Source organism: Colobus angolensis, unplaced genomic scaffold (genome assembly GCF_000951035.1).
Source record: "Colobus angolensis palliatus isolate OR3802 unplaced genomic scaffold, Cang.pa_1.0 Scaffold418, whole genome shotgun sequence".
NCBI classification, from domain to species: Eukaryota; Metazoa; Chordata; class Mammalia; order Primates; family Cercopithecidae; genus Colobus; species Colobus angolensis.
Window position 1 is genome coordinate 814,616 of NW_012117577.1, and position 15,167 is coordinate 829,782.

General features: G+C 34.1%; 1 long non-coding RNA gene across 1 annotated transcript in view; it reads right to left on the reverse strand.

Annotated features, from left to right (window-relative positions):
* Nucleotides 1-15,167, reverse strand: part of LOC105522060 — a 72,685-nt gene that overhangs the window by 706 nt on the left and 56,812 nt on the right. The window lies entirely within an intron of this gene.

The window sequence follows — 15,167 nt, forward strand, 5'->3', positions numbered from 1 at the left end:
CAGGCAACCTACTTCAATAACCACCTTGTAATTAATAAAGGTGATATTTAATCCCACATTCCCTACTCTGTCTGCCTTTTAAATAGTTCCAAATTCATGTAGAGAAGAGGGGTACCATTTACTGTATCTGTTTAAATTTCTAACACCAGCAATTTCACTCATAAAAGCTCAGTACAAAGGCTATGACTACTCTGATTTAGATAGATTTAAGTATAAATACACTTGAAAGTATGAGAATTCCATCTATTTTTATCACTTTTATATTTATCCTGAAATATTTGCATATGTATATCTCTTTGTCTATTACTGCCAAGTCTTTAAAAGTAATCCACAATGGACTGTAGGTGAAATTAACATAGGTTGTAGAACCTCACAAAGTGCCTTAGGCTTACTATTTTATTACTCTAGTACTAAGTGTGAATATATTTTCTTCTACATCTTTTTAATTATTTTGAACACCACTAGTCTCTAGGATTTATTTACATGGATGATTATACATTAAAATTAAGCCTGCAATAAAAATCAGATTGAAAATCTTAATCTTCTAGGCAAAGAATGGAGTTGTTTGGCATCTCACACAAGTCAACAAAAAGAAAAGCAGCTGTTTAATGAGGATTTGCTAATTTTTAAATAACTAGATGCCAAACTGCTACCTCCACACCAAAAAAAAATCTCTGCTCTCAATAAGAGGATAGCACATACCAATGTCTATGGGAGTTTCATAAATATCAGCCCTTCCAGTTCGTCACAACTTAGTGGTTTCAATAATGAGAAAATCATGCTTGAGCAAAAAGAGTTATTTACAAATGCAAATCAGCCTCCAAAATGAGCTTTTCTGAAGATAAATTTTACTACTTCTCTAAGAGAATTTCTATTAGCCATTTGACTTGTGTCCACTGATTATGTTCTAATACTTCCCTAAAAATACAAAATGTAAACTTCACTTGGCATAACTTATGTTCAATTTTAATAACTTTATTCTTTGTTAATCACACACATACTTTTTTTATAGAATAGTGTATCAAAGAGATTTTCATTCCATTTTTAACATAAGTCATTATGTATTTAATTATTTTTATCTGCTCTTCTAACAAAAAGACAGTGAATAGTTTCAAAAAAATAAGTATAGTAACTGTCCTGACTACTTTTGGCAATCACTAAAGTGAATATATTTGACATTAAATTTAGAGACTCCATAATGTAATTATATTTGTAATGTGGGGATATGAATTCATCATTTGGAAAGTCTAAATGATTAAGCTAACTAATCAACCAATCAAAAATATTCGTTCTTTTTAACGGAAAGAACCTCTGACTGAATCCAAGTTAGCAATAATATGTTGATCCTTGGATTAAAAATGAAGACACATGTAGTAGTGAAAATACAGCTATCATTTATTGAGACTGTTATGTGCCAGGCATATACCAGATGCTCAGTATATGTTATCTCATACAATTTAATCCCTACGATAATAACTGGGGTAGATACGTTACAATTACACAATTTTACAAGTGTGCAAACTGAATCTCAGAGAGTTTAAGCTTAATTAAGATCACATAGCTTGTAGGTAGCAGAGCTAGGATTTAAACTTAGGGATGTCTTCTTGAAATGCTGTCCTTTGTCTCTACACTATGAAGTATTTCAGATGATGAACCATTTATGCCAAAGTCATCATTTGTGAACTGGTTGGCCAGGTATGGGGCAGTGGTTGAGAGCACAGCCAGCCGTTCAGTCTCAGGGTGGATTTTAAGATATTTTTCTTCATTAATATTATAAACTAAGTATAGGACTAACTAGTCAAAGATATCCCTTATGTGAATGTAAATTTGACATAAAAACATAAAACTCAACTCAGATTTTTACAGATATCCTAAATATCTGAAGCATTTATGACCATTTATCACTGAACTAAGCTGTTCGTACAAGCTGTACAGTTTGCTAATCTTATACAGGTAGAGTTTAAGATCTATGCTTTATGGATAGAGAGGAAAATGAAGTGACAGCAAGACAAATAATCCACACCTTCCCAACCAAAGATTCTTTCACATAGAATTTCTTGACATTAACAAGAAATAATATCAGACAGTGTTATCAGCAAGATGGTGGAATAGGAGGTCCCAGGCTTCACTCCCTCTCACAGAAGATCAAGTAGCAACTATCCACGGACGAAAGCACCTGGTGAAACCTCAGTACGTAAAAATCAACCTGAATTACCTGTGTGTTCCACGAAACTAAATAAAAACTTGCATTGAAAGGATAGGAAAAATGATCTCACTTTAACCACATTACTATTCCTTCTCCTCCAAGTTGGCACAATGCCACACAGAGAGAATTCTCCAGGTTTCTACAGTGGGAAAAGAGAACCAAGTAAGTGGATATCCAGCTTCCCTAGAATTCTGAGATGCCTACCAGGAAGCTCACTTTGCTTTCATCTCATGGGGAATGGGGAACATACAGAAAAACTGCACGGCTAGATTCCCTGGGGTCAGGGAAGAACAAAGCAATCGATAGAGGCCACAGAGAACAATGTGTCAATTTTTGTGAAAGCACAGTGTACCTTACAGCAGTGGTGCTCAATAAAAGGTACCAACTAACAGCATAGCTCATCCACAAAACCAAGTTGGTGACTCCTAGAAAAGGTGAGAAGTGCTACATTGCTTGAATCCCTGGATGGTCAGCCTCTATAGCCAGCATTACACCCTACCCCAAATCGTTATCCTGAGAGGCAGAAAATTCCTGCAATGAATTTCCAAACAAGTAGTATCTAGATAGGCCACATCTGAAAGCTTAATCAGTATTCCCCACAACCTCAAAACTCAACCCTAGACCCTGTCCAGGGAGGGAGGGAAACCTCAATTGTACATTTCTACTGAGCTTAGCAGTTGGTCCATCCATCCTTGTTTACTTAACTTCAAGGCTCTTCCTGCAACCTTGTGCAACTTCTAAACTCAAATGACAGTGCCTTCTAGCCTGAGAATACACTCCGTAACCTAGCTCAATTTCAGAGCAAATGTATCATCCCAGCCATCTAGAGAACCTGAAAGAAAGCTTTGCTTGCCAGTCCTTCTAGAATCACAGGCTAGACTAACTAGTGAAGGTCTATCCTTGCCAAAGAAAATCTCCTATAAAAGCTGGAAAAAGTGGCTATCCCTGCAAATGTGTAAGCACCAAGGCAAGGACAAAAAGATTACAAAGACTCAGGAAATCATGACACCTACAAAAAAATTTACAAAGCTCCAACAATAAACCCCAAAGAAAGGGAGATCTATGAAATGACAGAAATAAAATTCAGAATAATCTTCTTTTAAAAAGTTCAATGAACTTCAAGAATATTCAAATAAAAAATTAAATACAACTTGGATAAAAATACATGAACAACATGAGAAGTTTGACAAACAAAAAATAAATAAAAAATAAACAGGAATTTTATAGTTAAAGAATACAATGATTAACCTAAAAAGTAAAATAAAAAACTTCAACAGCCAGCTCAATCAAGCTGAAGAAAGAATCAGTGAATTCAAAGGTAGAACATGTAAAATTACCCAAGAGAGGAGGGAAAAAAAGAAAGACAAATAAGAAATGAAGAAAACCTATGGGAATTATGGAATACTATCAAGAGACCTAACCCACACAAAATTGGCATTCCAGAAGAAAAAAGAAAGAGAATGAGGACCAGAAAGTATATTTAAAGAAATAATAAATATAAAGCATCCCTAATCTGAAGAAAGAAGACAAAATTCAAGTACATAAAGGTAAGAAGTCACCTGTGAAATTCAACCCAAAGAGTTCACCAAGATATATAATAATCACACTACCAAAAATCAAAGACAAAGAAATCCTGAAAGCAGCAAGAATTAAAAAATATATCACATACAAAGGAGTCCCAATACATCTATCAGTGAATGTCTCAGCAGAAACCAGGAGAGAGTGTGATAATACATTCAAAGTGTTGAAGGGGGAAAAAAAACCTGCAAACCAAGAATACTTTACCCAGCAAACTTATATTTCAGAAATAAAAACATTTCCAGACAAACAAAAGCTAAGGGAGATTATCACCATAAGGCCTGCCTTACAGGAATTGCAAGAGAGTTCTTTAACCCTTTTCCCATTTGCCCTAAGAATACTGTCCAGGGTGATTATGGCTACAGCATTTACCCTGAGATAACTTTGCCACAAAATAGCTCACTTTTATTATTATTTTCACATTGCTCTAGCCTATCAACTTTGGAAAAAAAGATGTCATTCGGTTTATAGAATTCCATTTTTAGTAGTGATATTTCCATTTACAAAATGTAATAATTCTCAATAGTTGAAAATGTCAAATCCTAGAAAATGTAGCATTCCTACAAGTGATGTTAACATCGCTCTCAAACAGTTGTTGGCTGAAGATAAATCTGATTTTTCATTTGGTAAATCTTATTTTTCCAAAATAGTTGATTCTGATTATTTAGATGATTCTGATGTTAGTTCTGTTTAGAAATTCTTCCAAGAACAGTGTTTATATTTTATTTTTACATTGAAAATCAGTTAGATTTGCTTCAGCCTCAAAGAATGTGTTTATGTAAAATTAAATGAGTGCTTGCTATGAGCTGCACTTTTTTTCTAAATGGGAAAAGAGTTAAATTGAAATGAAAGGCTGCTGATTAATGGAATAAACTTACAAAAGCATGGAACCCAGTGGTATAAGTGATACAGAGCAATATCCAGAATGCCCTTAAAGTGTAATTGTGTTACATTAAGTAATTTTATCTCCAGTTCAAGGGTGAAAACACATTAATGAAAACTGTAACTGAAATAAATTTTCAACAGATACATATTATAAAATGATGTAAATTCAAACATCAAAAATGTAAAATTGGAAGACAGTGTAAAAGTGTAGCATTGTTGTACATAATTAAACTTAAGCTATTATCAGATTGAAGTAGACTAAGTGTACAATGTTCAATGTAAGCCTCATGGTAACCGAAAAGCAAAACTCCACAGATACACAAAACAAAAATGTAAAAGATTCAAAACATACCACTGCAGAAAACCATCAAACCACAAAAGGAGACAGAAAGAAAGGAAGAAAGAAGGTATTTACAAAACAACCAGAATACAATTTTTTAAATGGCAGTAATGAGTTCTTTGCTATCAATAATTACCTTAAATGAAAAAGAATTAAATTCTTCAGTCAAAAGACATGATGTGAATGAATGAATAAAATGTAAAAAAAGATCCAATGATATGTTACCTGTAAGAGATTCACTTCACTTTTAAGGACACACAGAGATGAAGTGAAGGGATGGAAAAAGATATTCCATGCAAATGGAAATTAAAAGAGCAGAAGTAGTGACACTTATATCAGATAAAATAGACTTGTCAAAAACTGAAAAAAAAAGACAAAGAAGGTCATTATGTAATGATAAAGGATTAAATATCAAAAGGACATAACAATTGTAAACATACATGTGCTCAACAGTGGAGCACCTAATGCGTAAGACAAACATTAAACAATAAAAGTAGGGTACTTTAATACACTACTTTCAATATTGAGTAGATCATTAAGACAGAAAACTAATGATGAAACGCTGGACTTGGACAACACTTTAGATTAAATGAACTTAACAGACACACATGGAACATCCCATCCAACAACATAATACACGTTCTTCTCAAGAGCACACAAATCTTTCTCTAGGAGAATTTATAAGTTAGGCTACAATACAAGTCTTATCAAATTTAAGAATATTAAAATCATGTCAAATATCTTTTTCAACCACAATAATATAAAACTATAAATCAATAACAGGAGGATTTTCAGAAGATTAGCAAATACATGAAAATTAAGTAACATATTCATGAACAAGAAATGAGTCAGTGAAGAAATTAAAAGGGAAATTTAAAAATATGTTGAAACAGAAATGAAGACACAACATCACAAAACTTACAAGATGCAGCAAAAGTGGTTCTAAGAGGAAAGTTAATAGCAATAAATGTCTATGTCAAATAAACAACTTAACATTATGCCTCAAGGAAATAGAAGAAAGAACTACCTACACAAATGTTAGCAAAAGAAAGGAGACAATAAGGATCAGAAAAATCATACAAAAGATCAATCAAATTAAGAGTTCATTTGTGAAAAGATAAACAAAATTGACAACTTTTAACTAGATTAACAAAGGAAAAAAAGACTCAAAGTCAGAAATGTAAGTGGAGACATAACTGACACTACAGAAATATGAAGAATTATAAGAGATTTTTACGGACAATTATATGCCCCCAAATTTCATAACCTAGGAGAACTGGATAAATACCTGGAAACATACAACCTGTCTAGACTAAATAATTAAGAAATAGAAAATCTGAACACAGCAATAACAAGTGAATATAAGTAAAAAAAAAAAAAAACACAAAATAAAAACAAGTTTCCTGTTGAATAAAAGCACAGGACTTGATGGCTTCACTGCTGAATTCTATCAAACATTTAAAGAACTATTACCAATCCTCCACAATCTTTTCCACAAAAACAGAAGATGGTGGAATACCTCCAAACTCTCCTTCATGAAGCCAGCGTCACTCTGATACAAAAGTCAGACAAAAACATCACAAGAAAAGAAAGCTACAAGCCAATATCCTTGATAAACATACATGCAAAAATACTCAACAGAATACTAGCAAACTGAATTCAACAACATTTTAAAAGGGCCATTCACCGTAATCAGGGGGATTTATCCCTTGAAGACAAAGATGTTTCAATGTTTACAAATCAATAAATGTGACAATCATATTGAAAGAATGAAGTACAAAAATAATATAATCATCTCATTAGATGCAGAAAAAGTATTCAAGAAAATTCAACATTCTTTCATGATAAAAATATGCAGCAAATTAGATATATAAAGGATGTACTTCAACCCGAAAGGTTAAAAACATGCAAACACATTTTTAAGTATCAAATTCCAGAACTAAAATAATCTTAGTGTATTTATTTCCTCATGATTTGATCTTGATTTTAAATGATAGCATTTATAGTTTCCTATTCTTGAGTTGTTGAATAGAAGCTTACCTGGGGTAATCAAAAGTGATGAGACAGAAGGAAGCCTCTGACCTTCATTTCTATTTAAAAATTAAGCACAAAGGCCACTTTGCAAAGGGTGGCTTTCTATCAGAATAAGCCACTTTATACTCCATCATTTGTGCATTGTACTGTGTAGTATGATGTTGAGCTTATCATTTCAACACTTGTGGTGTGGAAGGAGCTGATAAGAATTTTCCCTTTCATTAATCTTATGTTAAAATGCCTAATTCAGTCAGGGTACAGTGGCTCATGTCTGTAATCCCAGCACTTGGGGAGGCCAAAGTGAGCAGATTACTTGAGCTTGGGAGTTTGAGATCACCCTGGGCAATAGGGAGAAACCTGATCTCTACAGAAAAATACAAAAATTAACGGGGCATGATGGTGTGGTGCATATGGGTAGTCCCAGCTGCTTGGGAGGCTGAGGTAGGAGTATTACTTGAGCCCAGGAATTCAAGGCTGCAGTGAGCAGAGATCACACCACTGCACTTCAGCCTGGGTGATAAAGAAAGACCATGTCTTTTAAAAAGCCTAATTCAAATAATAAACATTCAGCATCTACATTTCACAGTTTCTTAATGAACAGTTGTTTGCTATCAATAATAATAGAACATTACAGAAGAATTGTTGAACGTGAACATACTAATAAACAATTAACCTTTACATATTGCAATCACAAACACCAGTAATTATTAAGTATTGACTAAAATGCAATAAAAGATTCATAAATCTAAATTTACCAGAAGACTTTGATACCCAGAAGTATCCAGAGCTCTCTGCCCTCTTTAACATCTAAGGTCAGACATGAAATAACTCCCCTACTAATTTCATTTTGTTATTTCCATCAAAATCTTTCCTATATAAACCCATTTTATTCTCTTTGATTTCTTGTAAGTAAGCAGAAAAACTCAGTTTGCTTCTCATAAAATCTCCTTAAATATTTCACAAAGGCATAAATTATCATTTAATTGATCATTTTTTTCTCATGACACCTAAGTTTCACTAGAGTACAGCTGGTGTAATCTTATGATCTACAGTTCATTTGAATAATAACCCCAAATACATGTTTTCACTTTTGTAGGAGATTTATAACTTGCATTGAAGGCCCAGTAGTATTGAATTTTTCCATCATTATACCTCATGTAGAGATTAAGAGTCCTATTTCTTTCAATTCTTTTTGAGGAAGGGAAAAAGAAAGAAGAATGAACATATTGAGTGCTTGTATGTTAGGCATTGTGCTGGATGTTTTCACAATTCCTCCTGCTCAATCATCCCAACAAATAACTGAAATGGTTATTATTTTCTTCATTTTGTAAGTGAGAAAACAAAGAATCAGAGTTATATAAGTTGTTGAATATTGCACAGCTATTAAAAAGCAGGGACTGAATTTCAGGCCTATAATGTTATGAGTTCATAACATGAGTGAAATCTAACTCTTGGAATATGAAATTCCAGATGTAGCTAATACTCATTGCAAAATTAATACCTCCAAAACATCTGTTCAATCTCCCTTGTACTTTCTGGCATTACACACCTTCTTCATTAGTACATACACTCAAAGAAAAACAACATTGACTTACAATATCAAAACAACATTATGCAAATATTCTGCTACACACAAGATCCACAATTCAGAAGAGTTTTTGTTGTTGTTCTTGTTGTTTTTGTTTGTTTTTGTTTTTTTGGGTTTTTTTGTTTGTTAGTTTTGTTTTGTTTTGAGACGGAGTCTCACTCTGTCACCCAGGCTGGAGTGCAGTGGTGAGATCTTGGCTCACTGCAATCTCCGCCTCCCAGGTTCATGCCATTCTGCTGCTTCATCCTCCCGAGTAGCTGGGACTACAGGCACCCGCCACTGCACCTGGCTAATTTTTTGTATTTTTAGTAGAGATGAGATTTTACCGTGTTAGCCAGGACGGTCTCAATCTCCTGACCTCGTGATCCACCCTCCTCGGCCTCCCAACGTGCTGGGATTACAGGTGTGAGCCACCGTACCCGGCCCAGAAGAGTTTTTTAAGAAAAAGAATAGTTTCTGTTGCATGAGATTTTACTGGTAGAGCTAATATTCAGTGAAGTGTGAACAATAGAATGCACAGACAGGAAAAGGTCACTCTTCATAGAGTGTTTAATAGGTGCAAGTGTTTGATTCTAACCTACACATTTTATAGATTAAACAGGAATTTTTGCATAAATAACTCTGATCCCAACATTGTGGGGCTGCATAAAATAGTAAACAGGTCCTCCAACCTGGGTTGTGGGTAACTAAAAGGTTTTCCAGGGTGGAGGTAGGAAAGGTGGGAGCTGGAAGTATACATTTAGGATAATAGAGAATGGGAAAGATGAAGCTGGCAAGGGGTACGGCATGACAAATGGAAATATCATAACCATAGGTAAGGATGACTAACTCATGTTAAAGATGCCCTCAATTATTTGAGGAGCAAGGCAAAAAATAAATGAAGGGCTTAATAATTCATTTTTGAAGCCAGAATATAGTGATATAATATCATAACATTTGCTAAGAGAAAGCAACGTGAAGATTCTGCTTTAGAGACCTTGACTTTTAAAGAGAATGGTGAGATAAACAGAGAGCACATTTGGGTTGAAACATTTTAACATAAGCTAGTCTGACTCTGGAAAAAAAATTAAATTCTATCCATTTTCTATTCAGTTCCTGAAAAGAGGATGCAATTTCACAAGTATCATATGACTTCATAATAGTTACATGTCTAAAGAATTTTGTATGTGTAAGAGATAACTACAAGTGTTGCTGGAAGGACTTTTTGCTTTAATTTTTAAAATATGTACGCTTATTGTAAGAAATGTAAGCAATACGAAATAATGTAAAAAGTGAAATTAACCTCTGTACTGCTTCCTGTTAACTCTTTGACAAACATCTGTTATGCAACTAGCTTTATCTTCTACTTAATTTTTTCTTTCCATGTGAGTACATGCAAGTTCTCATTCTTCTTAACAGCTATGTGACATTCCATAACATGTACCATAAGTGGATTGTAGTATTTACATACCCATTATGTATCAAATATTTTTTAACCTCTTAATGAGCTTTTAGATTGTCTCCAATCTAAAGATTGTTTGCTGTAGCAAACAATCTTGTATATGTGTGGAATTTTAATATGTCATTTAAAAAAGTACTAAGGTTTAATTTTGGCAATTTTTCTTTGGTGCTATTATGAAAGATAAATTCCTTTGTTTGGGGTTCCATTAATAAACTTAATGGCTGTAGGACAGTCATTTAGAAAATGTGATTAAGTAGCAAGCAAGGGAGGCTTTCAGTGTGTGTGCATGGAAATATGTAATAAATTTCCACATGAGAAATTTTGGAGAATGAACCAGGTAGCTCTGTGACTCTGGATTAAAAATCACATTTGGAAATTGTCAAACACATCAAAGTGTTCTGCATTAGTTACTTACTGGGGTTAGCAGAAGAAATGATTAGTGTTGCTTTCTTTTATGTCTTGGATGAAAGGGGAGCATAGAGGTAGATTTTGGTGCCTCTCTCCTTATGCCCTCAAATGTATTTTGTTTGGAATTATGTAGTTCTTGAAAAAGCACATTATTTTCATTGAATAATGTTTTAAACTTACACATTGATGACTCAGTATTTTAGTAAAATAAATTTAAAATCTATTTTAAAATGAAAAGGCATAAATATATTTGTTTATGTACATAGATATCTGTAAAAGTGCTTTTAAGAATCCTAGTACACTACAAGAAAACATTGAAGTCAAACTCCAGGACATCGATCTGGACAAAAATTTCCTGAGGAATACTCCACAAGCACAGTCAGCGAAAGCAAAAATGGGATCACATGGGATCACATCGAGTTAAAAAGCTTCTGAACAGCAAAGGACACAATCAACAAAGTGAAGAGACAACCTACGGAATGGGAGAAAATATTTGCAAACTACCCTTTTGACAAGGGATTAATAGCCAGAATATATAAGGAGCTCAAACAACCCTATTGGGAAAAATCTAATAACCTGATTAAAAAATGGGCTAAAGATTTGAATAGACATTTCTCAAAAGAAGACATACAAATGGCAAACAGGCATATGAAAAGGTGCTCAATGTCATTGATCATTAGAGAAATGTTAGGCCAAAACTACAATGAGATATCATCTTACCCCAGTTCAAATGGCTTTCATCCAAAAGACAGATAATACCAAATGCTGGAGAGGATGTGAAGAAAAGAGAACCCTCATGCACTGCTTGTGGGAATGTAAGTTAGTACAAGCACCATGGAAAACAGTTTGGAGCTTTCTTCAAAAACAAAAAATAGAGCTCCCATATGACCCATCAATCCCACTGCTGGGTATGTGCCCAAACGAAATTAAATCAGTATATTAAAGAGATATCTGCCCTCTCATGTTTGGTGTAGCACTGCTCACAATAGTCAAGATTTGGAAACAACCTAACTGTTCATTAACAGATGAATAGATAAAGAAAATGTTGTACATGTATACAATAGAGTACTATTCAAACATAATAAAATGAGATTTGCAACAGCATGAATGGAACTGAAGGTCATTATGTTAAGTAGAATAAGCCAGACACAGAAAGACAAACATTGCATGTTCTTCTTTATTTGTGGGACCTAAAAATCAAATAATTAAACTCATGGAATAGAGAGAGTAGAAGGATGGTGGAAGGGTAGGTGGAGATGTTGGAAGGAGGTAGGGATGGTTAATGGGTACAAAAAATAAAGTGAATGAATAAGATCTACTATTTGATAGCACAACAAGGTGACTACAGTCAATAATAACTTAGTAGTACATTTTAAAGTGACAAAAAGAGTATAATTAGATTATTCGTGGCATAAAGGATAAATGCTTGAAAGGATGGATGCCCCATTCTCCATGATGTGATTATTATACATTGCATGCCTGTATGAAAACATTTCTTTTACCCCATAAATGTATACACCAACTATGTATCCACAAAATTTAAAAATTGACAATAAAAATTCCTAGCATTGTAGAACTGGAAAAAAATTATGAGGATCATTTAGTCTATATACTGTGGAGAAAATGAAGTCCAGAAGGGCTAAGATAGTTGCCTCAGGTTGTACAGTCAGTGAATAGCACAGGTTGCACCAGAATCCAGACACATGTACCCAGTCCAGTGTCTTTATCATCATTCCATTAGCATGAAAATAATAACTGATAAAAATAAACAAATTGACCATTGTTAGTTTCTTTGCACTCACAGAGCCAGACACGAAGGGGAGTTGATTGATCTTCGGTTTATGTAATCAATGATGACAAACTCTGAGTCTAGTATTGGGCCTGGATTGTCCTGATTTATGACTGACTGAAGAGGCTACCCTAACTGTCCTGCACTCTACACTGACACTCCCACCCAGGGCAAAATGCAGCTGCAAAATGCCAATGTCTTGTATCCACTGGTGGGCTGAAGCAGAATTAGCAGCTGCCCAAATAATTAACTATTTATTAACAAGCAGGCTGTACAGAAGATTACTTAAGGAGAAATAAAGCCTGAGCCATTGTGACCCTTATCATTGCTGAGGGTTGCTCTGCTCTGTAAGATCTTCTATCCATAAGATAGATAATTTGGAAATACCAAGAGAAATCCAAAGTAATTTAACTTTAAAACAATAAAAACAGATTATTTAACAAAGCAAATAATCCTATAGGCCAATATGATTTTTCCTGAATCCCTTATTTAATTTCCAGGTCTTTCTCCTCAACTTGAGGTGATAGATTTTCACATTACTCCAGTGCCCACTCTGACACTCAAATAACAATTGAAAGGAGGACCCAGGGTATTCAGAGTAGTATTCCTTAACTCATATCAAACTTCGTCCTCCACTATCTAATGTATCTACTATCAGTCCCAGAAATGAGGAGACGATGGAGAAAAGAAGGGACAAAGTACATAAAATCCCTATTCTGGGACATGACAGTAAACTTTCTATTTAGCTAGAGAAAGCTTACTTGTTCTTCAATGTGCAATTCAAATGTTAACTTATCACTAATAAATCTTTGACTTCTCTTTTATCAATCACTTCTGCACTATGGTTTCCATTGTATTTGTATGTACATTAGGGTACTGTTACACTTTATAAAAACCATATGGTTCTCTATCTCCCATAATTATGAATTTCTTGAGGACATAAAATCGTGTCTATCAATGTTTGCCCATAGCTTATTACACAGCAGGTAATGAGCAAGTGTGTGTTAAATTTCTACAATCCCCTTGGTGTCATCTGATTTGGTCAGAAAGCATAATTATCCTGATTAAAGCAAAAATATATGTGTTCTAGGTAAAGAGTCAATGTTAATTTAAAAAACACAATAAAATGCACTTAACATCTGATTTGCACTAACAGGTTTTCATTTTTCTTTGATAATTCACGCAGCATTTACCATGTCTCAGGGTCATCATTATAAATGTCAATTGCTGCTCTGTGGAATACGTCCACACATGCCAGTTAATGCAAATCTCTGGCGAACAGAATGTCAGATAAACCACTTGTCTCTTTATTTGTTCTGCCTTCTACCAGACATCACTTAAGCACCCACTTTGACAATGGTTAGGGTTACCCATGACTGATCCATGTGTTCTATCAATTCCTGTTTCTAAGAATCAGGATTGGATGTCTGCAGGATTCTTTTTTTTTTATCTTTCTTTCTCACTCAATATACAGCATTCCTCAGTGCACACATGCACACACACACACACACTCACTCACACATTCCCTATCACATTTTAATATCCATATTCAGCTATGTAGGCAATCATCATGTAAAAATGAAAGTGAAATGAGCCAAATAAAACCAATAACACTCAGCTTATACAGTTTTCAAAAATCTGATGTTTATTCAAGCACTGTGTCTGGTAATTCTCAGAAGGTGTGAAAGTATGTCCAAATCTAAAGTCATCTATACAGCAGAGCAATAATCTGATTTGGGGTCAATAAATCATAGTAATCATAAAGGATTCAAAATTTCAGATCTCCATCATTCTTGATTTGACTTCCAAAATGGAAGAAAAGCTAGTCTTATAATACAAAATTATAATACAAAAAAAATTTGGAGAGGTCTTTTGACTTACCAAAAAAAAAAAAAAAAAGCCAGCTGAACCTTACCTTGCCAGGCATTTGGTAACTGTTGAGGATAACATTTCAATAATTAAATAAACAACTCTGATTCATCAGAAAAAAAGGATGGTCTGCTTTTAATATGCTATAGTTACAGAATATTTGGGCCCAAAGCACCAAGAATCCATCTTATAAATTAATACACTGACAAGATTATTAAATTTTAATATTATGAGTTATTGACCGTAACAGTCAACTAATCCAAAAATGCTGCGTCTCTTAAAAACTTGTGTGGCAAATAAGAATAGCCATACAAAGTACATGTAAATCAAGATGGCCCTATTTACCATAAAAAGATACCTAGTTTAATTTTAATTACATATAATCAACAAATAATTTTTAGTATAAGTATGTCCTATGCAATATTTGTATGTCCTGTATTTTATCTGGCAACCCAAATATAAATCTACTAAGGAGGCAATTTACCCAGCAAATTTTGTGGCAGAGAAGGGAAAAAGACCCCTCAAATCTGGCTTTACTCAAACATTTCACTTATTTCTGAAAGTAGGAATGGAAATAAAAATGAAATAAATCTGTTTAGAACTTCGTGCTTTTTAAGCATGAAGTTTCAACCATTTAGCAACATGTTTACTTTTCCTCAGTCACAGCATTATAAGTCTCAATATGATTGCCTAAGAGTTAGTGTGTGATCATTTTATTACCAAAAGTTCTCTAAAGACTGAATCTCCTCTTGAAATAGTTGCATAGACTCTTGCTCATTACTCTCATAAAGAGACCCAGAAATAAATTTCTAATCCTTTTGAAATTCAGTGTCCAGGATGGCTCATTAAACATGATGTGCTTGGGAATCAAGAAGTTTATTTTTGCAACTTATGTAGACTGCTATAATGTACTGAGACCTGACAACTTGGAATTAGAAAGAAGCCAGATGGACTGGACATGGTGGCTCATGCCTGTAATCCCACTACTTTGGAAGGTTGAGGCAGGTGGATCACTTGAGGTCAGGAGTT